General features: G+C 41.5%; 1 long non-coding RNA gene across 1 annotated transcript in view; it reads left to right on the top strand.

The window, feature by feature from the left end:
- LOC132761803 (uncharacterized) overlaps nt 1-24,181 on the top strand; it is a 31,100-nt gene extending 6,919 nt beyond the window's left edge. Inside the window, exons 2-4 of the long non-coding RNA XR_009629981.2 lie at nt 7,456-7,578; nt 18,777-18,895; nt 23,054-24,181. This is a non-coding gene — a long non-coding RNA (uncharacterized lncRNA). The remainder of the gene's footprint in view (nt 1-7,455; nt 7,579-18,776; nt 18,896-23,053) is intronic.
- Nucleotides 24,182-25,987: the final 1,806 nt, after the last annotated feature.

Below are 25,987 nucleotides of genomic sequence, written 5' to 3'. Positions count from 1 at the left end.
TAAGGGATCACAACATTAGGAAGGTTGAGAAACGCTGCTCTACAGCGTCTTCTAGTGTTCCAATGTTTCCCCAACTTTAGTGCCTTCCAAATTGGTTGGACTACAGACTCCATCATGCACAAAGACCCATCCTAACCGGAGATGATGGGATCTGTAGTGCAACACTTCTGAGAAGCTGCCAGGTTGGAGAATAAGCTGAGTGTTGAGTGTTTGAAAGTCCTGAATAGTAACCATGGAGACGCTGCCAAAGTTGTTGCATCCATGCGAAACAGCCTCCTCCCTCGATGAAGCAATCCTCTATATATAGATGGCTCCCTATCCAATCTGTGCCAATATGGAAGGGATAGGCACAATTTCTCCTATTTTATAGTGTCAGCTGATACATGTGTCCCTGGCCTCACTGAGCAATGCGTGTGAAACTCCATACATTTTCATGAGTTCGTTTAAATAGTTACACTTATTTGAGATTTCAAATAATTACTATGACTGAACTTCCTTTTTGGCTTTCATTCTAGCTCCATAAATAACTTTTACATAACAGAAAATGAAATTTAAACCATCCTGATCCCTTTGCTAATGCCTTCATGACTACATGGAACGAACATGCATGTGTTTGATGCTACAGCCTACATTCAACATATACACCCAGAACACTATACACACATATACACACACAGTGTATATATAGTGTATATATAAACTATATAGAGACAAACACGGAGCAAAGACTATGACCAGAGGAGGGCAACTAAAATGATAAAGGGTCTGGAGAACAAGCCCTATGAGGAGCGGTTTAAAGAGCTGGCATGTTTAGCTTGAAGAAGAGAAGGCTGAGAGGAGACATGATAGCCATGTATATATATCTGAGAGGAAGTCATAGGGAGGAGGGAGCAAACTTGTTTTCAGCTGTCCTGAAGACTAGGATGCAATGGAACAATGGCTTCAAACTACAAGAAATGAGATTCCATCTGAACATTAGGAAGAACTTCCTGACTGTGAGAGCTGTTCAGCACTGGAACTCTCTGCCCCTGAGTGTAGTGGAGGCTCCTCCTTTGGAGGCTTTTAAACAGAGGCTGGATGACCATCTGTCGGGGATGCTTTGAATGCAATTTTCCTGCACCTTGGCAGGGGTTGGACTGGATGGCCCATGAGGTCTCTTCCAACTCTATGATTCTATGACCTTCATAAAGGGCTATCGTAAGGATTATTGACATACCATGCATGCACATTAAAAAGTCAAAAAGTGCCATAGAAATCTAATTATTGGCAGGAATCCTGTGAATTACTCATAGTTGGCACAAGATTCATTTAATCAGCAGCAATAGGTAGGCTCAATTGATTCAATGGCTCCAATTCATAGTAAGGCTGACAACAGGATTTAAGACGTTATTGGTGATTAATCAGTACTATATGCTGACCAGTCTTTCAAATCAATAATTAATCAACTGTAGTGTACATGCATATGATAAGTTATTTCCACTATTGTTGTGTGCTTTCAAGTTTCTGACTTGTGGTGACCTTAATCACAGGGGGTTTCATTTAGGGCCGAGCAGGTTAACTGCCAGCTGCAGTAAATCTTACCAACTGAAAAGTTGACAGTTTGAAGCCTGGGTCAGGGTGAGCTCCTGGCCTTTAGCCCAGCTTCTGCCGACGTAGCAGTTTCAAAAACAGCAATGTGAGTAAATAAATAGGTACTGATTAAGCAAGGAGGTTCCGTAGAATCATAGAGTTGGAAGAGACCTCATGGGCCATCCAGTCCAACCCCCTGCCAAGAAGCAGGAAAATTGCATTAAAAGCACCCTTGACAGATGGCCATCCAGCCTCTGTTTAAAAGCTTCCAAAGAAGGAGCCTCTGCCACACTCCGGGGCAGAGAGTTCCACTGCTGAACAGCTCTCACAGTCAGGAAGTTCTTCCTCATGTGGAATCTCCTTTCTTGTAGTTTGAAGCCATTGTTCCATTGCGTCCTAGTCTCCAGGGAAGCAGAAAACAAGCTCCCTATGACTTCCTCTCGCATATTTATACATGGCTATCATGTCTCCTCTCAGCCTTCTCTTCTTCAAAGTAAACATGCCCGGCTCTTTAAATCGCTCCTCACAGGGCTTGTTGTCCAGACCCTAGCTGGAACCAAGCATAGCCTCCAAGATGCCGAAGATGGGACAGCCTATATATCTTTATCTATGTACAGTTGCCTGTCTGGTCAGTGTACAGCAGCATGTGCTGTGTATGTGTTCTATGATCCGCTCTGACTCCCCTTTGGGTTGAGAAGATCAGAACATAAATGCTGTAAATAAAATAAATAAATACATTATAGTGTCTAGATCTAGGGAAGTAATTCTGCTTTGGTTAGACCACACCTGGAATATTGTGTCCAATTCTGGGCACCACAATTCAAGAGAGATATTGACAAGCTGGAATGTGTCCAGAGGAGGGTGACTAAAATGATCAAGGGTCTGGAGAACAAGCCCTATGAGGAGCGGCTTAAGGAGCTGGGCATGTTTAGTCTGAAGAAGAGAAGACTGAGAGGAGATATGATAGCCATGTATAAATATGTGAGGGGAAGCCATAAGGAGGAGGGAGCAAGCTTGTTTTCTGCTTCCTTGGAGACTAGGACGCGGAACAATGGCTTCAAACTACATGAGAGGAGATTCCACCTGAGCATGAGGAAGAACTTCCTGACTGTAAGAGCTGTTCAGCAGTGGAACTCTCTGCCCCAGAGTGTGGTGGAGGCTCCTTCTTTGGAAGCTTTTAAACGGAGGCTGGATGGACATCTGTCATGGGTGATTTGAATGCTTCTTGGCAGGGGGTTGGACTGGATGGCCCATGAGGTCTCTTCCAACTCTTTGATTCTATGATTCTATGAGGCTGAGAGACTGTGACTTGCCCAAGATCACCCACTGGGTTTCCATGGTTGAATGGGGATTCAAGCTCTAGTCTCCAGATTACCAAACCACTATGCTATACTGACTCTCTTAAATAATTTCTTTAAATTATTTAAATGCTGCTGAATTTCCCATTGTGCTTTGCCACATTAGAATGCACATTTTGTTAAATTGACGCATTCTTTTTCTGGTTGGAGATATTAAATTATAAAATTCATCTCTAGGGTGGTTTCATTGTCACCTTATCATTCTTGATTTTGGCAGGTGGCGAAAACGATGCTTTTTTAATAAGTTGTCAGATATAAAATGTCATCCCATATTTTGCATGTCATGTATTGTTAGATGGCATGACATTTTATATTTCATTTTGTATTGCATTTGATGGTTGTTTTGTGGTCGGATGACATGCATGGGAGAGCACCAAGATAATAGCTGAGAAAAGAAATATCATGATGTCTGTGGGTGCATGAATGCAGTTTGACACCACCATGGTTCAGTATAAGATCTCTGCCAAAGAATGCTACAAATGTATTGTCGAAGGCTTTCATGGCTGGAATCACTAGGTTCTTGTGGGTTTTTTCGGGCTATATGGCCATGTTCTAGAGGCATTACTCCTGACGTTTCGCCTGCATCTATGGCAAGCGTCCACAGAGATGAGGTCACCTCTGAGGACGCTTGCCATAGATGCAGGCGAAACGTCAGGAGTAATGCCTCTAGAACATGGCCATATAGCCCGAAAACCCCACAAGAACCTAATGCTACAAATCCCAGGATCCCATAGCATTGAGCCACGGCAGTTAAAGTGAAGTCAAACTGCATTCATTCTACAGTGTAAATTCACCCTGTGGCTTCTATAGACACTACAGTCTGCCTTTATTCCACTCCCTGAAAAGATCAATAGTTTTCAGAAGAGGCAACTGACCTTTTTTGATTGGTTACAGTGCTCTTTGGCAAAGACATCTATTTTCCACCTCAAAATTCAAAGTGGACTCCCAACCATTTTCTGTTCTGGGTTGTTGTAGGTTTTTCTGGCTGTGTGGCCATGTTCCAGAAGCATTCTCTCCTGACATTTTGCTTGCATCTATGGCAGGCATCTTCAGAGGTTGTGAGGACTGTTGGAAACTAGGAAAATCTGTGGAAAGTCCAGGGTGGGAGAAAGAACTCTTAACTGTTGGAGCTAAGTGTGAATAGTGCATAGTGCATAGTGTCTAGATCTAAGGAAGTAATGCTACCCCTCTATTCTGCTTTGGTTAGACCACATCTGGAATATTATGTCCAATTCTGGGCACCACAATTCAAGAGAGATATTGACAAGCTGGAATGTGTCCAGAGGAGGGCGACTAAAATGATCAAGGGTCTGGAGAACAAGCCCTATGAGGAGCGGCTTAGGGAACTGGGCATGTTTAGCCTGAAGAAGAGAAGGCTGAGAGGAGATATGATAGCCATGTATAAATATGTGAGAGGAAGCCACAGGGAGGAGGGAGCAAGCTTGTTTTCTGCTTCCTTGGAGACTAGGACGCGGAACAATGGCTTCAAACTACAAGAGAGGAGATTCCATCTGAACATTAGGAAGAACTTCCTGACTGTGAGAGCCGTTCAGCAGTGGAACTCTCTGCCCCGGAGTGTGGTGGAGGCTCCTTCTTTGGAAGCTTTTAAGCAGAGGCTGGATGGCCATTTGTCAGGGGTGATTTGAATGCAATATTCCTGCTTCTTGGCAGGGGGTTGGACTGGATGGCCCATGAGGTCTCTTCCAACTCTTTGATTCTATGATTCTATGATTCTATGAATGTTTCAATTGGCCACCTTGATTAGCATTTGCTGGCCTGACAGTTTTTAGATATGGCTTGTTACTGCCTGGGAAAATCCTTTGTTGAGAGGAGTCAGCCATAGCAGAGCACCTGATGAACAAACCTGGACATAGCATATTATTTGAGAACACAGAAATGCTGGACCACTCTAACAACTATCATGTCTACACGGAGAAGCCATGGATATCCACAAGCATGTGGACAATTTCAACAGAAAGGAAATACCAGTATTTAAAAACTCTAAAATTATAACAGTAAATAAATAACAAAACTCAAACACAGGGGAACTCCATACAAGAAACAATCAGGAACACCTAATCACCTCTGAACAAAGAATTCCCACAGGCAGTAACAAGCAACACGTAAAAACTGTCAGGCCATCAAATGCTAATCAAGGTGGCCAATTGAAACATTCACACCTAACTCCAACAGACAAGAGTTCTTTATCCCACTCTGACTTCCCACAGATATATAAAACCAATATTCCTAGTTCCAACAGACCTCACAACCTCTAAAGATGCCTGCCATAGATGCAGGCGAAAAGTCAAGATAAAATGCTTCTAGGACATGGCCACACAACTCGAAAAACCTACAACAACCCAGTGATTCCGGCCATGAAAGCCTTCGACAATACACTTTTTGTTCTGTTTTGAAACTTCTGGCAATCTCTTGAGTTCCAAGGTAAAAGGCTAGACTCTTGGATCATTGAGGTGAATGATCTGTTCACCCATCTAGTGAAACTATAAGCCGTTTCATTGTGTCAAGCATGCACATTAGAGCTCTTTTATAGACATTCCCAAATTGGAGAATGAATGATAGTTTGCAGACCCAGTCCCTGGGCTTCTGTAATTAGTATCAATTATTCATATCCAGCTTTTTCTTCTTCATGTTCTCCAGACAGATCTAATAACCACACTCAAGTGGTGCCATTGTAATCGATGGTACGTGTTTCCAAATCAATAGGCTTGAGATTGAAGGAAGGGTTCATATGAGACAAGGAGTTTGGTAACTATTTCTTTCTGGACCTCACCTGTTACGGTTGTATGGCAAGGAATGCTGGGAGCTATGGTATAAAAGTAGCTGGAGGACATATATTACCCACCTCTGTTCTAGAGGCTGTATCAATAGGAGAATAGTGTCTAGATCGAGGGAAGTCACTATATCCCGCTTTGGTCAGACCTCATCTCGAACGACACTAAATCCCAATCTGGGCACTACAATTCAAGAAGGATATGCAATAATAGTAATAATAATAATAATAATAATAATATACTTTATTTATATTCTGCTCTATTTCTCTAAGAGGACTCAGAGCAGATTACAAAAAACATGTATGGCATTCAGTGCCATTATACAATTAACAACAAAGGCAGACAGTACACAAACAGAGGCAAAGGCTTCCGCCTTTCCATGTCCGGCATCTGGAGGCTGTGATCAATTCCTACCATGGGGAGGTGCTCTTGTCCCTTTTTCCATGCTGAAGAACCTGTTGTCTGAGGATGCCTTCCTGATCGAATTGCCGGCATGTCTGTCTGGGCACCTATTAACTCCCACCAAAGCGGTACATATTGATCTACTCACATTATTGTTTTCGAACTGCTAGGTAGGCAGAAGCTAGGGCTAATGGCAGGACCCATTCCTTGAACTGCTAACCTTCCAGTCAGCAAGATTTTCTGCAGCTAACAGTTTAGCCCATGGTCACCTTTCTATAATGTGTCCAAAAAAGTTGAACATAATGGTTAGAGGTCTGGAAGTCAAGCTCAATGTGGACTGGCTGAGGCAGCTGGATATGTTTAACTTGGAGAAGAGAAGGCTGAGAAGGGAGATAACCATATTTAAATATCTGAAAGGATGTCACATTGAAGAGGGGGCAAACTTATTTTCCGTTGCTTTGGAGACTAAGAGATGAAGCAATGGATTCAAATTGCAGGATATGAGGTTCAACTTAGACATTTATTTACTATATTTATTTACTATATTTGTATACCGCCCTTCTCAGCCCTTAGGCGACTCCTGAAGATTAGAGCTATTTGGCAATGAAATATGTTGCTTTGGAGTATACTGGAGCTTCCTTCTCTTGAGGTTATGAAGCAGAGTCTGGCCATCTGTCAGGAGTGCTTTCATTGTTTGTTCCAGCATGGCAGGAAAAGGAATTCCACCTAAACATTAGGAAAAACTTTCTGATGGTAAGAACTGTTCGATAGTGGATTTTCCTTCTCTGGAAGTTTTTAAGCAGAGGTTGGTTGGCCATTTTTAGGGGTGCTTTGATTGCAGCAGGTCAAACTGCTGAACTTTCTGATCAAAAGGTCAGCAGTCTGAATCCACGGAGCAGGGTGAGCTGCTGTCATTAGCCCCAGCTTTTGCCCATCTAGCAGTTCCAAAACATGCAAATGTGAGTAGCTGAAGTAAATAGGTAGCTCTCCGGCGGGAAGGTAACGGTGCTACATGCAGTCATGCTGGCCACATGACCTAGGAGGTGTCTATGGGCAACGCCAATTCTTTGGCTTAGAAATTGAGATGAGCACCACCCAGCAGAGTTGGACATGACTAGACTTAATGTCAAGGGGAAATCTTTACCTTTACCTTGATTGTTTTTCCTGCATGGCAGAGTTGGGTTGGGCTGGATGACTCTTGGAGCCTTTTCCAACTGTATGATTCTATAAGATATACTTCCACTGAAGCACAGGTAGAGCTCTCATTTTCCTATATTTCTCTCTCTGTGTCTCTCTTTCTTCCCCCACCTTCTTTCTGGGATTCATTTGAACAGGTGTTTGCTGAGCAGACCTGCGTGGGAAGCAATGCTAGCTGAACCTGTACAAAGGGAGAAACTCATTAGAGCTGCTGAAAAGACTGCGGAGAGGCGCTTTGTGGATTGATTCAGCACTACGAGGTACAACAAATTCATTCCTGTTATTGTGTGCCTTCGAGACATTTCCTTAAGGAGAACCTGACATGGGGTTTCTTGTCAAGATTTGTTCAGAGGGAGTTTATCTTTCTTTCCCTCTGAGGTCGAGAGAGTGTGACTTGTCCAACATTACCCAGTGAGTTTCCAGGGCCAAGAAGGGATTTGAACCCTCCAGAGTTGTAATCCAATGCTCAAACCACTAGACTACATTGGTTTTTCCAATAACTTGCTCAGGGTTAATTAAAGGAGAGACGACCAAGCAAGCTGACACCCCCCAGTTTTGAATTGTAATGCTTATCATCCCCCAACCACTGGCCATGTTGGCTAGGTGGGATTTGTAGTCCTATGTCTATTGACAATTTCTCATCAATTCCCATTTTTACATGGCTGGAGAGTCTCTCTTTGTGTTTTCCTTCATAGAAATGTGTCTCATTTTTGTGCACATTTTAAAAATGTACATATGTTTGTGTATGTTTTCTAATACCCACCATTTGTGCACTTATTGTGCATTGATTTAAATCAGAGTACATTTCTGAGCATGTGCAGTGATCCATGAATATTTTTCCCCTCTGAAAGTTATTGCGAGTCTTAAAAACACATAGATTTCTGGGACATGTTGTGCCAACCACCTCAAGTGACTGAAAATTGATATTTCCATATGGAGATGTACATCCAAGTATTTTCTTTCCCACCCTTTGCATGATGCACCTAGAATGAATGCAGTTTGACCCCACTTTAACTGTCATGGCGTAATATTATGGAATTGTGGGAATTGTAGTTTTGCAAGGTCCGTAGCCTTCTGTGTTGCTGCTTTACCAAACTACAAAGCCTAGGATTCCATAAAATTGAGCCATGGCAATTGAAGTGGTGCTAAACTGCATTCCTTCTACACTGTGCATCAGGCATGGACAAACTTTGGTCCTCCCACAATTCCTCAGCTTTAGTGGCTGAGGGGGAAAAGAGAGGGGCCTGAGGCTGTTAGGAATTGTGGGAGTTGAAGTCCAAAACACTTGGAGGGCCAAAGTTTGCCCATGCCTGTTGTAGGTGCATCACTCCAAGAATCTTTGGCTATGCTGCAGCGCCACCACATTGGATGTTCAAAGTGTGGTACTGCAGGCCCCATCCAGCATCAGTCAAATGGTACAAGAAAGTCAACAGAGTCCTATGTAGTATGTATATGATATAGCAAGGTTACGACAACATATAGGACTCCAATATGCTGATGACAATGTCATCTGTGCGCATTCAGAAGAAGGCCTACAAGCCACTCTAAACACCTTTGCAGAAGCATACGAGCTCGGCCTGTCATTGAACATTGAGAAAACCAAAGTGCTCTTCCAGCAGTCACCAGCCAATCCCTCTCCAGTGCCAGAAATACAGCTTAATGGTGTAACATCAGAAAATGTTGACCATTTCCGGTACCTCGGCAGCCACCTCTCCACAAAAGTCAACATTGACATTGAAATACAACACCGCCTGAGCTCTGCAAGTGCAGCATTTTTCCAAATGAAGCACAGAGTGTTTGAGGACTGGGACATCCGTAGGGATATTAAGGTGCTTGTTTATAAAGCTACTGTCCTTCCAACCCTGCTATATGCCTGTGAGACGTGGACTGTCTACAGACATCACATGCAACTCCTGGAATGATTCCATCAGCGCTGCCTCTGAAAAATCCTGCAAATCTCTTGGGAAGACAAGCGGACAAATGTCAGTGTGCTGGAAGAAGCAAAGACCACCAGCATTGAAGTGATGGTCCTCCGCCATCAACTCCGCTGGACCAGCCACATTGTCCGAATGCCCGACCACCGTCTCCCAAAGCAGTTGATCTACTTCGAACTCAGGAACGGAAAACAGAATGTTAGTGGACAGGAAAAGAGATTTAAAGATGGGCTCAAAGCCAACCTCAAAAACTCTGGCATAGACACTGAGAACTGGCCCCAGGAGAAGCCCTGGCCCTTGAGTGCTCCAGCTCGAGGTCAGCTGTGACCAGCAGTGCTGTAAAATTTGGAGGGCGAAAGCCGCTCTTCATAGGGCTTGTTCTCCAGACCCTTGATCATTTTAGTCGCCCTCCTCTGGACACATTCCAGCTTGTCAATATCTCTCTTGAATTGTGGTGCCCAGAATTGGACACAATATTCCAGGTGTGGTCTAACCAAAGCGGAATAGAGGGGTAGCATTACTTCCCTAGATCTAGACACTATGCTCCTATTGATGCAGGCCAAAATCCCATTGGCTTTTTTTGCCACCACATCACATTGTTGGCTCATGTTTAACTTGTTGTCCACGAGGACTCCAGTACTTCACACGTACTGCTCTCAAGCCAGGCATTGTCCGCCATTCTGTATCTTTGCATTTAGTTTTTTCTGCCTAAGTGGAGTATCTTGCATTTGTCCCTGTTGAACTTCATTTTGTTAGTTTTGGCCCATCTCTCTAATCTGTCAAGATCGTTTTGAATTCTGCTCTTGTCCTCTGGAGTATTAATATAAAATATAAAGTTACAAAACTCTGACCAAAACAAGTGTGAGGGCTGCTTGATTGTGTATCTTTGGGTTTTTGTAATTGAGTCCTACAGTTTCATTTTTGCTTCTGTGAATTGGCCCAAAGAACTCTTTTAAAATCCCTAGTTTCTTGAATAGGCTCTGAATAATTAATGCCATCATTGTGCATAAGAAACAAAAATAAATCTTATTTTGGACAACGCCAATATGTAAACTACATGAACATTTCTCACCTAAAAAGTAATGTACTTGAGATTCTATGTGCATATTGATTTTTTTAAATTTTGAATAATAATTTGTATAATTAATTGCCTCGATACACTACTTTTGGAGATACTCAAACCAAAATAGCATGCAGCATCTTAGTTCTTTTATGCCATAATGAAGGTGTCAGCTTCAAAACGGATGCTCTTGCTTTTGTATATGACAATATGACACCATGCCAAGTATTAATTGAATTGTTCTTTCTCTATCCTCCTTTTCCAAATTCCAAATACATGACACCAATGCAATCTAGTTGGGGGGCTCTCAAAGTCTTTTGACTCCACTCCTTCATCAACATCCCTCCAACATTTGGCCAGGGCTTCTAAAGCAATTACTTTAAAAAGTATTTCATTAGCCTTCAGGAAGGATAACACATCTTGCATACCTGATCAGAAAGGGCAAGTTCTGGGGTTTTTGGAGCTCCCAGTTTCTGGAGCAGGAATGGGGTGAACTTGGGCCCTCCGGGTGTTTTGGACTTCAACTCCCACAATTCCTAACAGCCGGTAGGCTGTTAGGAACTGTGGGAGTTGAAGTCCAAAACACCTGGAGGGCCCAAGTTCACCCCATGCCTGCTCTAGAGCAGTGGTTCTCAACCTGGGGGTCGGGACCCCTGGAGGGGTCACGAGGGAGTGTCAGAGGGGTCACTAAGGACCATCAGAAAACACAATACTTTCTGTTGGTCATGGGGGTTCCATGTGGGAAGTTTGGCCCAATTCTATCATTGGTGGGGTTCAGAATGCTCTTTGATTGTAGGTAAACTATAAATCCCAGCAACTACAACTCCCAAAATGTCAAGGACTATTTTCCCCAAACTCTACCAGTATTCACATTTGGGCATATTGAGTATTCGTGCCAAGTTTAGTCCAGATCCATCATAGTTTGAGTCCACAATGGTCTCCGGATGTAGGCAAACTACAACTCCAAAACTCAAGGTCAATGCCCACCAAACCCTTCTAATGTTTTCTGTTGGTCATGGGAGTTCTGTGTGCATATTTTGGCCCAATTCCATCGTTGGTGGAGTTCAGAATGCTCTTCATTTGCAGGTGAACTATAAATCCCAGCAACTGCAACTCCCAAATGACAAAATCAACCCCCCCCCCCAACCCCACCAGTATTCGAATTTGGCCGTATCGGGTATTTGTGCCAAATTTGGTCCAGTGAATGAAAATACATCCTGCATATCAGATATTTACATTAGAAAAAAACAGGTTTGCTTCATGTTTTGAATTTATAAATTGAAACTGCCAGCTTTAGTTGTTTTTGAGTCATTTTACTAATAATATTACAAATATATTACAATATAATGGTATAGTACAATGTAGTAATATTTAATACTAATATTGTATTATGCTAATACAATATTAGTCTCCTTCAGGGTGAGAAGGGCAGCATATAAATGTCATAAATAAATAAATAAATAATTTTTCAGTTCATGGAAGCAACATAAAAGCGAGGCACATTTTGCCTAATATTTATTTTATTTATTTAAAACATTTATATTCCGCCCTTCTCACCCCGAAGGGGACTCAGGGCGGAGCACAGCATATATTCGGCAAACATTCAATGCCGGGACACAAATTCATATACACATACATAAACATTAAAAGCATTTATCTCAATATTAAAATGCACCATTTAAGACCGTCGATTTAGTACTTGGCTAAATGGAGGCTAATTCCTAATGTTCGGTATTTCTGCGCAAAAGTGCTAACAACCTGCAATAATTTTAGTGAATAGTGACTTTGCATAATGGAACATGCAAGTAAAAGCTCTTGGATGCACAGAGCAATTCCCATGTGAAATATTAAATGATGTAATATGCACTTTGTATGAAGTGCAGCCTTTCTGTCCTGGATAAAAATAGACCATCACTTCATAGAATCATAGCTGGAAGAGACCTCGTGGGCTATCCAGTCCAACCCCCTGTCAAGATGCAGGAAAATTGCATTCAAAATACCCTTAACAGATGGCCATCCAGCCACTGTTTAAAAGCCTCCAAAGAAGGAGCCTCCACCACACTCCGGGGGAGAGAGTTCCACTGCTGAACAGCTCCCACAGTTATGAAGTTCTTCATAGAATTATAGAATCATAGAATCATAGAGTTGGAAGAGACCTCATGGGCCATCCAGTCCAACCCCATTCTGCCAAGTAGCAGGAAAATTGCATTCAAAGCACCCCCGACAGATGGCCATCCAGCCACTGTTTTAAAGCCTCCGAAGAAGGAGCCTCCACCACACTCCGGGGCAGAGAGTTCCACTGTCAAGGTTTTCTGTTTATCCTGGATTATCTGGCAGTACGGACTCATATAATCCAGTATAAAGCAGAAAGCCTAGGATCAGATCCTGGAATATAGGGCCTGTCTGGAAGGCTCCTGAGTCTGCACTGCCATTCAAAGCACCCTTGGCAGATGACCATCCAGCCTCTGTTTCAAAGCTTCCAAAGAAGGAGCCTCCACCACACTCGGGGGCAGAGAGTTCCACTGCTGAACAGCTCTCACAGTCAGGAAGTTCTTCCCAATGTTCAGATGGAATCTCCTTTCTTGTAGTTTGAAGCCATTGTTCCGCATCCTAGTCTCCAAGGAAGCAGAAAACAAGCTTGCTCCCTCCTCCCTGTGGCTTCCTCTCACATATTTATACATGGCTATCATATCTCCTCTCAGCCTTCTCTTCTTGAGGCTAAACATGCCCAGCTCCTTAAGCCGCTCCTCGTAGGGCTTGTTCTCCAGACCCTTGATCATTTTAGTCGCCCTCCTCTGGACACATTCCAGCTTGTCAATATCTCTCTTGAGTTGTGGTGCCCAGAATTGGACACAATATTCCAGATGTGGTCTAACCAAACCATAGAGCATGGGTAGCATGACTTCCCTAGATCTAGACACTATGCTCCTATTGATGCAGGCCAAACTCTCATTGGCTTTTTTGCCACCACATCACATTGTTGGCTCATGTTTAACTTCTTGTCCACGAGGACTCCAAGATCTTTTTCACACATACTGCTATCAAGCCAGACATTGTCCCCCATAGGGGAATTATGTATATAAAACAGTAACAGCATTCTGGGCTCAAGGCAACTCACATGTTAAAGAGAAAAACACATAAAAACATAAGAGCTGGCTTCCTGTTAGAGTGTTATGATATAACCTAGATGAACAACTTCATAGCTGTTCTATGTTGACATTTATTATCATGGCACCCTTAACTATGATCACAAATGCTTCTCAAACCCACCTTAAAAGCCAGGCAGCTGCATTGAGTGAAGGGGTTTGGAGACATAGCTTCTCAGGACACTGAAAGATGACATGCTCAGCCCCCATCCACCAAAAAAAAAAAAAAAAAAAAAAGTTGCGAGAAGACCCTGTTTATCACATTGTCAAAAGGGGCTAGAACTATTTTGTTCAGAATGGCTGCTTGGCTTATATGGTGGTTTTTAGGGGGTTGGATCATGTGATGTTGTTGTTCATTCGTTCAGTCATCTCCGACTCTTTGTGACCTCATGGACCAGCCTACGCCAGAGCTCCCTGTCGGCCGTCACCACCCCCAGCTCCTTCAAGGTCAGTCCAGTCACTTCAAGGATGCCGTCCATCCATCTTGCCCTTGGTCGGCCCCTCTTCCTTTTGCCTTCCACTAACTAAACTAAATGGATCATGAGATATGTTAGCTATATGTCCCATTCAGGATTTAAGCCAATGTAGCTGAAACATGGAAAGGAATAGGCTAAACATGCTTTTATGGGCTGCAGATTTCAAGGATGTGGACCCTAGGTGCAAATTATTGTATTGATGACTTTTGCTACAAATGAATCAGCTTTATCATTTAAGGGAAGAGGTGAACATTCAGGCAACCCAGGGCCATTCCACCCAACCATATAATTCAGAATATCAAGGCAGAAAATCTTACAATTTTTTTAAGAATTGGAATATCTGAGTCTACACTGCCACATATTCCAGTTTAAAGCAGATAATATGGGATTTTATTCAGCTGTGTGGAAGGGGCCCCAGTCCTGGCCATTCAGACAATTCAGGCAATGATATTGTTTATCATTGCCTCTATTCTGCCTTGATTAGACCACACCTGGAATATTGTGTCCAGTTCTGGGCACCACAATTGAAGAGAGAGATTGACAAGCTGGAATGTTTCCAGAGGAGGGCGACTAAAATGATCAAGGGTCTGGAGAACAAGCCCTACGAGGAGCGGCTTAAGGAGCTGGGCATGTTTAGCCTCAAGAAGAGAAGGCTGAGAGGAGATATGATAGCCATGTATAAATATGTGAGAGGAAGCCACAGGGAGGAGGGAGCAAGCTTGTTTTCTGCTTCCTTGGAGACTAGGATGCGGAACAATGGCTTCAAACTACAAGAAAGGAGATTCCATCTGAACATTGGGAAGAACTTCCTGACTGTGAGAGCTGTTCAGCAGTGGAACTCTCTGCCCCCGAGTGTGGTGGAGGCTCCTTCTTTGGAAGCTTTGAAACAGAGGCTGGATGGTCATCTGCCAAGGGTGCTTTGAATGGCAGTGCAGACTCAGGAGCCTTCCAGACAGGCCCTATATTCCAGGATCTGATCCTAGGCTTTCTGCTTTATACTGGATTATATGAGTCCGTACTGCCAGATAATCCAGGATAAACAGAAAACCTTGACCTGTCTGGAAGGACCCCTAGTAATCTTCAACCTGGCTTAGAATAGAAGAGCATCCTTTGCTGTACCACAGCAAAAACCTACAAATGCAAAATCTTTGGATAGTTGCCCACTGATCCAATAACAAGGACACCCTTGAAATTCTCCTTTTGTCTCGGTTATGCAGCAAAGAATCCACCCTGCCAAGAACATTGCCATATATCCCATGATGTCAACATGGCTCTGTCTCCTCCTGGAAAGTCAATGTCAATTTCAGCTTGGCTCCAAGCCCTCAGTCTCGCTTACATTGCAAATGACACTTTGAATTGCCTGTAAGGGTTCTTTCACTTTGTTTCTATTGTTCTTGTGTGTCCAAGGCCTCCAAGTTGTCTCTGATCCACAGCAACTGTTAAGGCAAACCTATCATAGGGTTTCCTGGGGCTATTTATTTATTGTGTCAAAATTGAATCAAGAATAGAGTTATAATGTATAAAAAACCACAAAGTTAAAAACTTGGCATTATGCTAAATTTCCTTTGACCAGAAGCTGGCCACTTGGAGTGCCTCTGGTGTCGCTGTGAGAAGATCCTCAGACTGCAGTGGTCTGTGGTTTTTCTCTTGTCCACACTCGCATGTCGTGGACTCCACTTTGTAGCCCCATTTCTCAAGACTGGCTCTGCATCTCGTGGTATCAGAGACTGAGAGTGTGTGACTTGCCCAGGGCTACCCAATGAGTTTTCTTGGCCAAGCAGGGATTTGAACCTCAGTCTCCAGAGCCAACACTCAAAGTACTATTTATTTATTTAAAGTATTTATATTCTGCCCTTCTCATCCCAAAGGGAACTCAGGGCAGATCACAATGCACATATACACGGCAAACATTCAGTGCCATTTTTTGACATACAAGACATACAAACAGATAGAGGCCATTCAGCAGTTCTTCCACTTTGGATTGCCATTCAAAGGCAACCCTACGTAGAGTGCGTTGCAGTAATCTATTCTCAATGTAACAAGAGCGTGAACCACCACTCTTTGGTATCCTTATTTCGTTGAGCAACACTCGCTGAGATTTGTCAGCACTCTGATGAACTTCAAAGTTTCACCAGATATAGTTAAATCTTATTTCGATGGAATCTGTTTCCTACAGTTTGAATCCCTTGCTCTGTGTCTTAATCTCTCGAGAGCAGAAAACAAGGTTTTCCCATCTTCAATGTGACATCCTTTCAAATATTTAAAGACGGCTCTTATGTCCCCTCTCAACCTTCGCTTTTCTAAGCTAAGCATACCCAACTCTTTAAGCCGCTCCTCGTAGAACGTACCTTCCAGAACTCTGAAGATTCTGATGAGCTTCTTTTGATCAGACCAAAAAACAAAACAAAACAAAACAAAGGGAGCTGGGCATGTTTAGCCTGAAGAAGAGAAGGCTGAGAGGAGATATGATAGCCATGTATAAATATGTGAGAGGAAGCCACAGGGAGGAGGGAGCAAGCTTGTTTTCTGCTGCCCTGGAGACTAGGATGCAATGGAACAATGGCTTCAAACTACAAGAGAGGGGATTCCATCTGAACATGAGGAAGAACTTCCTGACTGTGAGAGCCGTTCAGCAGTGGAACTCTCTGCCCCGGAGTGTGGTGGAGGCTCCTTCTTTGGAAGCTTTTAAACAGAGGCTGGATGGCCATCTGTCAGGGGTGATTTGAATGCAATATTCCTGCTTCTTGGCAGTGGGTTGGACTGGATGGCCCATGAGGTCTCTTCCAACTCTTTGATTCTATGATTCTATGAAAACAAAACCAACAATTCCTCTGTTCACTTGAAAGCTTTGATTCATTCTCATTCTGACCATGCTAGTTGGCTATACATTGCTAACATCATCACTAGTATTACCTATGCTTTTTAATGTGACAACACTGCCACCTTGCGGTAAAAGTGAAGATTACTCCCAATAACAAGCTATGAAAGGAAGAATTTGCCAAGTAAAGCAATAACCTTTCTAACAAAGTTTTGAAATGCTAGAAAAAGAAAAAAAATGATTTTTATAGCTGGATGGGAGAGATTTTAAATATTAAAGTACAGATGAAAACATATTTTTCTTCTTCTGGACTTTGGAAAAAGTATATTTGAATGTGTCAGCTAAGCTGTTAAATGCACAGCTACAGGAAGATAAGATATGAATGTTGTTACAAAAACTGACCAGTTAAAAAAACTTTATGACATGGGGAAGATGAACAAATTGACCCATCTAATAAAAGAAAAGACATTGGAAAAATTAGGAAACAGGCAATTTTAGGCTTCAGTCGTTAATGAAAACCATATACAAGTGAAAGTAATATCTGAAGTAATTAAAGAAATAGAAGTTAAGTATTCATGCTTATAATGCAGAAGAGAAAATGTAGTTGATATTTTTTCTAATGTAATCTTGCAAGTGGGAAGTCATTTATGTGCTAGTGTTAGTTCATATATGTAGTTGTAGTAATGGTTAGTTTCAATATATGTATGTATGATTTGAGTCCTTGTTGACACAAACTGCTGAGCTGCTGAACTTGCTGACCTAAAGGTCAGAGGTTCAAATCCGGGGAGCGGGGTGAGCTCCCGCTGTTAGCACCAGCTTCTGCTAACCTAACAGGTCGAAAACATGCAAACATGAGTAGATCAATAGGCACCACTTCTGGGTTGTTGTGTGTTTTCCAGGCTATATGGCCATGTTCCAGAAGCATTCTCTCCTGACATTTCGCCTGCATCTATGGCAGGCACCCTCAGAGGTTGTGAGGTCTTTTGGAAACTAGGAAAATTGGGTTTATATATCTGTGGAATGTCCAGGGTGGGAGAAAGAACTCTCGTCTGTTTGAGGCAAGTGTGAATGTTTCAATTGGGTAGCTTGATTAACATTTAATGGCCTAGCAATTTTCAAGGTGTGGCTTCTTACTGCCCGGGGGAATCCTTTGTTGGGAGGTGATTAGTTGGCCCTGATTGTTTCTTGTCTGGAATTCCCCTGTTTTGGGGTGTTGTTCTTTATTTACTGCCCTGATTCTAGAGTTTTTTTAAAAATACTGGTATCCAGATTTTGTTCATTTTCATAGTTTCTTCCTTTCCGTTGAAATCGTCCACATGCTTGTGGATTTCAATGGCTTCTCTGTGTAGTCTGACATGGTAGTTTTTAGAGTGATCCAGCATTTCTGTGTTCTCCAATAATATGCTGCATCCAGGTACCGCTTCGGTGGAAAGGTAACAGAGCTCCATCCAGTCATGCTGGCCACATGACCTTGGAGGGGGTCTATGGACAACGCCAACTCTTCAGCTTAGAAATGGAGAGGAGAACCACCACCCCAGATTCGGACATGGCTAGACTTAGTGTCAAGGGGAAACCTTTACCTTTATCTATATATGATTTATTATATGTAGTTCTATAACACTAAGCGTCCCTTTAAAACATTAAAAACATTATTGGCAGAGGGTGGTGTGTTCATGTTTATCACTTTGTGTTGTTACTTTGTCTAATAATAATAACTATAATATTAATATTAATATATTTTATTTATATTTCACCCTATCTCCCTGAGGGAACTCAGGAATGAATTACAGAAAACATATATGGCAAACATTCAATGCCATTATACAATTAACAAGGACAGACAATACATAAAGGCTTTCCCCATCTTTTCCATTTCCGGCATCTGGCATTATTTGAATTATTAGAAGTAAACTGAAAAAAATAACACAGGCATAGAAATAAAACATATGGTTTGCAAATGAAAGTTGTGTGAAGAAAAGAAAAAACATGTGTTTTGAATGGCATTTTTTTTTTTGTTTTCACAGCGGATCCAAGCCTTGTATCAACAAATACCTTAACAACGTCGAAAGTAGCCTATTTTAAGAGAAAATATGCAGAAGAAGAAGAAGATCTACATCAGGATTACCAGGGGTATTTTCCAAAAGTGAGTCTAGGAGGGTATTGTTTTTATGTCCTGATGTATTCTTTAAAATTCAAGCAAATTTACCTTGCAAAGATTGCAAAACCAGAAGTAGGCAAAATAAAGATGCAATGAGTCTGGCCAACTGGGATAATAAAAGTAAAAACATGAAGGTCCCAATTCATACTGCAAAGAAAGAAAGAAAGAAAGAAAGAAAGAAATTGAACCTGGTATTAAAATAGCTTCCAAAGCAAAATTTGACATATTATTTAGACTATTTAAATATTAAAATGGAATTAAATGTATACAAATATGAAAATCAATCAATTAAATTTCAATATTAATAAATAAAAAACAATTCTAAAGCTAATTTAATAGGTCAAGGCAGGATCCTCTAGCCCACTCTCTAAAAACCTTATCTATATACTGTATATACTCAAGTATAAGCTGACCTGAATATAAGCCGAGGCACCAAATTTTACCACAAAAACTGGGAAAATGTATTGACTCGAGTATAAGCCGAGGGTAGGAAATGCAGCAGCTACTGGTAAATTTCAAAATAAAAAAAAGATACCAATAAAATTGCATTAATTGAGGCATCAATTCAATGTTTTGAATAAATATTCATAAAACTATAATTTAAGATAAGACTGTGGAACTCTGATTAAACCATTATTTTAACCCTCTTCAATATAAATGTGCTTGCATATCCTTCCAATAAAATAGATTAAAATAATAAATGTAATAATACTACTACTAATAATAGAGTAAAATAATGGAAATGTAATAATAACAGTAATAATAGAGTAAAATAATAAATATAAAAAAACAATAATAAAGTAGAATGATCAATGTAACAACAACAACAACAACAACAACAACACTACATTTATTATTTATTTCTAACAGGGTAAAATAATGAATAACTTTGACTTGAATATAAGCCAAGTGGAACTTTTTCAGCCTAACAAAAGGGCTGAAAAACTCGAGTATATACAGTAAATAAAAATGCAATGTTCGTTTGTGGGATTAACATAACTCCAAAACCATTGGGCGAATTGTCACCACATTTGGACACAACACACCTATCAGGCCAATGAGTGACCATCACTCATAAAAACACTGAAAAGCACAGTGGAAGAGACTTAAAAAAATAATCTTACAATGCATGCACAAAACCACCTATATACACATAGACACACACAAAATACATATACACAGACTGGGCCACAGCAGCGCATGACAGGGGACAGCTAGTAGAATAATAGAATCATAGAGTTGGAAGAGACCTCATGGGCCATCCACTCCAACTCCCTGCCAAGAAGCAGGGAAATCACATTTAAACCACCTTCTCTTTTAAAAGGCTGCCAAAAAAGAAAGGTTTTAGCCTGCCACAGAAAGACAGCAAGGAAGGGCAGCCATCCTGTTTCCTTGGGATTTAAATTCCAGAGTCGAGGGGCAGCCACCAAGAAGGCCCTTTCTCACATCCCCATCAACTTTGCTTGCAATGGTAGTGGGACCAAGACAAGGGCCTGCCCTAGTGATCTCAGAGTCTGGACCGGCTCATAGAGGAAAATACAATATGCCAAGTGGCTTGGATCTGAGGCTTATAGGGCTTTAAGGATCATAACCAGCATTTTGAATCATGCCCAGAAACAAACTAGCAGTCAGTAAAGTTGTTGTAATAGGGGGTTGTGCTCACTCTGTAGCCAGCCCCAGTTAGCAATCTGGCTGCAGCTCATTGGAGTTTCTGAACACTCTTCAAATGCAACCTCACATAGAGCATGTTACAGCAATCCAAACAGTATGTAACCAAAGTGTATACCAGATCCAGCATTTCAAGGAATGGGTGCACAGAATCATAGAATCATAGAGTTGGAAGAGACCTCATGGCCCATCCAGTCCACCCCCCTACCAAGAAGCAGGAAGATCACGTTTAAAGCACCCCAACAGATGGCCATCCAGCTTTTGTTTAAAAGCCTCCAAAGAAGGAGCCCCTACCACACTCTGGGGCAGAGAGTTCCACTGCTGAACAGCTCAGTTGCAGTTGTTGTACATGTTTTAAATGTATGAAAGCACTCATATGACAGAAATCTTGAGTCTCCAGGTACAAGGCAAGGCTGAGTCCAGCATGGGGAACCTGTGTCTTCAAGGGGAGTGTGACCCCATCTGACACAGACTGATTCCCTACATTATAGAACTGGAATGCTCTCCATCTAATTCAACCTCTTGTCATCCAGATGAAGCAATCTTAAAGGATGGCTAAAGCACTCTTGAGAGTAAAAACTAGCTTTCCATGTCAGCAGTAATGTGTACCAGTCTTCCCTCAAGTCGCTCCTGACATGGAAAAAAAACAAACCAAAACAGTCTTTCCTTGCTGCCGGTATCAACTTTATTCCAACAGGCCAGCAGGGATAGTGACACAGCAACAAGAAAGCTAAAGGAACTGTCCAAGGTGCTGAATACTAACACCAGAGCTTCTGAAAGTTTTTTTTCCATTTGTGATTGGTGTGAGAAATTTTTGCTGTGAATCTGAGTCAATAAGTATATAAAATGGGTACAAAAAATCAAACATTTACTGATAATAAATCTGCATTTGCAAAACAGGCGGATTTTCCTTTCTGTGGAGTACAACTGAAGCATCTTCTGCAGAGTCTATTGTAAACACTGCACAAAAGATTTCACTGGGCAGGGCCGAATTCAAGATAAAATTTTTCTAAATGGGTGACCTTCAGAAACTTTTTAGTGTGGATATTTTTTTTTGCAATCCTAATATTGAACTAAGGGGACCCTAATTGGAGATGGGACCCATAGTTTAAGAAGCAGTGGTCTATATAGAGGTTCAGGACCTTGGAGAGCATTTCTGAAATTCAGGCTGAAATGCAGACTGGAGAAAGGATTCACAACCTGTTGGCCCATAGATTTCAAATGTCATTGCAGAATGTAATGACATTGTATCATTAAAATCAAGAGTGGGCTGCAGAAGAGAAGGCTGAGAGGAGACATGATAGCCATGTATCAATATGTGAGAGAAAGTCACAGGGAGGAAGGAGCAAGCTTGCTTTCTGCTGCCCTGGAGACTAGGACACGGAACAATGGCCTCAACTACAAGAAAGTAGATTCCATCTGAACATTAGAAAGAACTTCCTGGCTGTGAGAACTGTTCGGCAGTGGAACTCTTTGGAGGCTTTTAAACAGAGGCTGGATGACCATCTGTCGAGGGTGCTTTGAATGCAATTTTCCTGCTTCTTGGCAGGGGGTTGGACTGGATGGCTCATGAGGTCTCTTCCAACTCTATGAGTCTATGAGGGCCTTAATCTGTATGGGGTCCTTCTGACCCTTTTTTTTTTTTGTAGAAAAGTTCCCCTTAGAACAGAGTTTAGTATTCTTTGGTTACAGATCATAGAATTGGAAGATACCTGGTGAGCCATCCAGTCCAATCTCCTGCCAAGAAGCAGCTTGGTGGCAACCTAGCCCCATAGTTTAGGATATTTGCTGGCAGTCTTGCTTACCTTTATTGGAGGAAAGGTTGAAGAAATACAAGAAACTAATGGGATTCAGAGACCATAAAAATGGGGTCCAGGTGGCACTATTATCACCAGATGGACAGTGGATAATAATAATAATAATAATAATAATAATAATAATAATAATAACTTTATTTATACCCCGCTCCATCTCCCCCAGGGGGACTCAGTGCAGTTTACATGAGGCCATGCCCATCAGTACAGTGCACACAATATAACACAAAAGCATAACAACACCAGAAAATAAAATACAAAAAATGCACAACCAATATAATAAGCGACACAATAATATAAAGTCAAACATTAAAACACAAAAGATTTCACTGGGCAGGGCCAAATTCAAGATTTAAAAAAAAAAACACTGAGAGATAGGGCAATGTAAACAATCGGGGAGGAAGATCCGGGGATGAGAAAGGATTTAATTGCATGAACCAGAAAATAAAGTGCTTCTGAGCTTATTTTGTGCAAAGTTCAAGTGAGAAGAGCGGTATACATATATAGTAAATAAATAAATTAAATAAATACTCATGTCTCTGTCTTTTTAGACCTTTGTCTTCCTTGGTATGACCTGTTCTTCCAGCTCAGCTTTGTGTTAACTGAGTTTTCTACCTGAATCGTCCAGTAATATCTTTTCCCCTCTACTTTATTGCCATAGCACCTGATCCTACCCGAAGACCGGACTTGTATTTTGAAACTTTCTCTGCAGAAGCTTCAGTTTCTGGAAGACCCCGAGATCTATCTCCGCCGGTCGGTCTTGATTAACAATTTGCTGCGGAAGATCCACCTGGAGACCGAGCAGGAACGCTATGAGTACTTTAAGGGAGCCCCGTGCTGCCGGACTGCCTACTCGGATGCCAGAAAACGGCTGAAGTTCATGGTACAGGAATGCCGGTCTCAGTCCCTTTATTATGAAGAGCTGCATTCATATCATATCGTGCCTTACGAACCTACGGAAAATGCCCTTTATGGAGTGGGCTATTCCGATGGCCATTTGGAGCAAAATTCCCAATTGCTTATTTATCAGATGAAGTAAGGTGGCTTGTCTTTCTCATGTTCGTTCCTGAACATGGTGGCTTCTAAGCATGTTAGTGGTTCCGAATGTAAGGGAAGGTCTTCAGCTGTCTTGGGGAGAGCTTTCAACAATGGCATTCAGGACTTAGGCCTCTTTGGTTGACTTAGTGTCTGTAAGAAATCAGTGCAATAGCAGGATTTCTGGGAAGCAGAAAGACCTTTAACGCAGTTGTGGTGGGCTTGTCAGTTGTTTGTCTGTACATAATTGAATTCACATTTGCAGCTCAACTTTTCTACCATCTTAGTTAAACTCAGTATAAGAGATTGATACACTAGAAAACATTTGGTGAGGATTTAAACAAGGTGGTAGTTTATTTCCACCTTGGAAAGTTAAAGACAAGAGACACTGGAAGACTTCTTTGCTATTAAAAGTACTGGTTTCCTTTTCATCCTTTTTTGTGGGGTGGGTGGTTGTAATTTTAGAATACAAAACAGTATTATCTGTTCAGCAACTGATGGGGTTAATAATTCAATTGCTGACAGGCTTGGTTATTGTTCTGGTAACTTTGAAATTCATTAAATTTAAGTGAAACAGAGATCTGGGAATAGATTGACAGAAAAGAAAAAAAATGCATACATCTGCTAATCTTAGCTTTTTCAGCTTGATTCAAACCCCCTCTGGAGTTCCTGAACCAGAATGCAGAATCATTGTTTTCTTGGACTACAAGTCCCAGAATCCACCAGGCAGCATAGGAATTAACCATTTAATCTGGAAGATAAGATTCTGAGAACTGTAGTCTAAAAGGTAATGTTCTCAAGATCAGCATGGAACAAAGCAAACAATGATGTACTGTACCTTAGACAAACTCCATGTTGGAGGGACTATTCTGTTTGTTATTATTTTTAAATAATCTACAACCCCAAGGCTGAGCCACTGAGATTAATAATACAGTAGGCCCCCAGTATTTGCAGGGGTGACATTCCTGATTGATACACAGATATGACTGGATGTCTTTCAATTAGCTTGCTGTTGCTCCCAGTGTATGACAGAATTGTTTTGGGGGACCTAAAGATTTGCTAGGTCCTCTAACACAACTTTATGGTAACCTTTACAGGGAAAAATCATCCCATCAAATTTCCTGGAGGACATACCTGCAGGGGTGACATTCCTGATTAAAACACAGATATGACTGACTATCATTTAACTAGCTTGCTGTTGCTCCCAGTATACCACAGAGTAGTTTTGGGGACCTAAAGATTTGCTAGTTCCTCCAATACAACTTTAAGGTAACTTCCAGGGAAAAACATCCCATAGAACTGCTTGAAGAACATACCAAATTCCAAAAGTGACAGTTTGCCCCCAGGTGCAGATACATGAAACCATTGATATACATGGACAGAAATATATAGGATTAAGAGACAGGTGTTTCAGACCACATTCTTAGCAGAGGAACTTGTTGGGTTTTTTTTTTAGAACTGAGTTTATTATAGTGCCATTAGCACACCCTTCATTTTGGTAAACTAAATTAGAATGGAGAAAGTCTGTTGCTGTTGTTGTTAGTGTAGACGGAAATTCATGCTGATGTATTGCACATTGCTCTGAGATTGATCAATAGTGGTTGATCTTTCTTCTGCCTACTGTTGATCTATTAGTATCAGTATTAATGCTTTGTCAGGTAAATGTGTGTATGTGTGAATGATTGCTATGGGTAGATCATATGATTGAATAAGTGAATTATGTACAATGGCCATAAATCCTTGAGGAAACAAAGAATGTTACTTTTTGTGGCTACATCTGGCCAAATAGGCTGGATGGTTCTGGGAGCATTAATCCAAAAAAAGCTATCTTTTCCAAGCTGTGAAGTAGAAACCAGTCTATTCAGTATTGTCACAGTGTTTGCTGTGGATGTTGATGTCTAGTTGGCATTTGTGAAATTTTCAGTATCTTCAAGCACATCACACCAAGATGGAAGCTAATGGGTTGGTGAGGATTGGTCAGAAATGTTGTTGCTGCCAAAAGTATGTGCTCTCAAAAGACCAAAGAGAGAATCAGAGGGAGGAGTTTGCAAAATAACCTTACACCAAACCTAAGAGTCCATGGAAGCTCTGTCTACACGATCAGCTGAGGATAGTTTTGTTCTAGGTTAAGTATGATTTGCCCTAATTCTGAGATTTTTCAAAGACATTCTGGTCCACTATTAAAAACAATTATGAGGTTAAGCAAGGAATTTATTGTAAAATCAGTTTAAGTCTCTTCTCCAGATGTATTTTACTCACAAAAGTTTCTATTGTTGCCTGAATGTCTTATTAACTGAAATTGATTGCTGAGACATATCTCTCCAAGGAAACTGATTTACATCAGTGTGGGTGGTGACAGAAGCTTCTAGGTTATGTAACTTTATGGATACTTAGAGGTGCTAAGAAGTTAGTGAATGGCAAAAACTGGAAATGAGAAATGTCCAGACTGATGCACTCCAGGACTGATGCGCATTGCTTCTGTTGTGCATTAGTTCTAATGTGAATCAATTGCTTTGCAAGTTCCCTTATGTAGTAACACAACAGCAGCACTTTACTGAAT

The sequence above is a fragment of the Anolis sagrei genome, chromosome 1 (assembly GCF_037176765.1).
Source record: "Anolis sagrei isolate rAnoSag1 chromosome 1, rAnoSag1.mat, whole genome shotgun sequence".
NCBI lineage: Eukaryota > Metazoa > Chordata > Lepidosauria > Squamata > Dactyloidae > Anolis > Anolis sagrei.
This window is presented reverse-complemented; position numbering and strand designations above follow the sequence as displayed.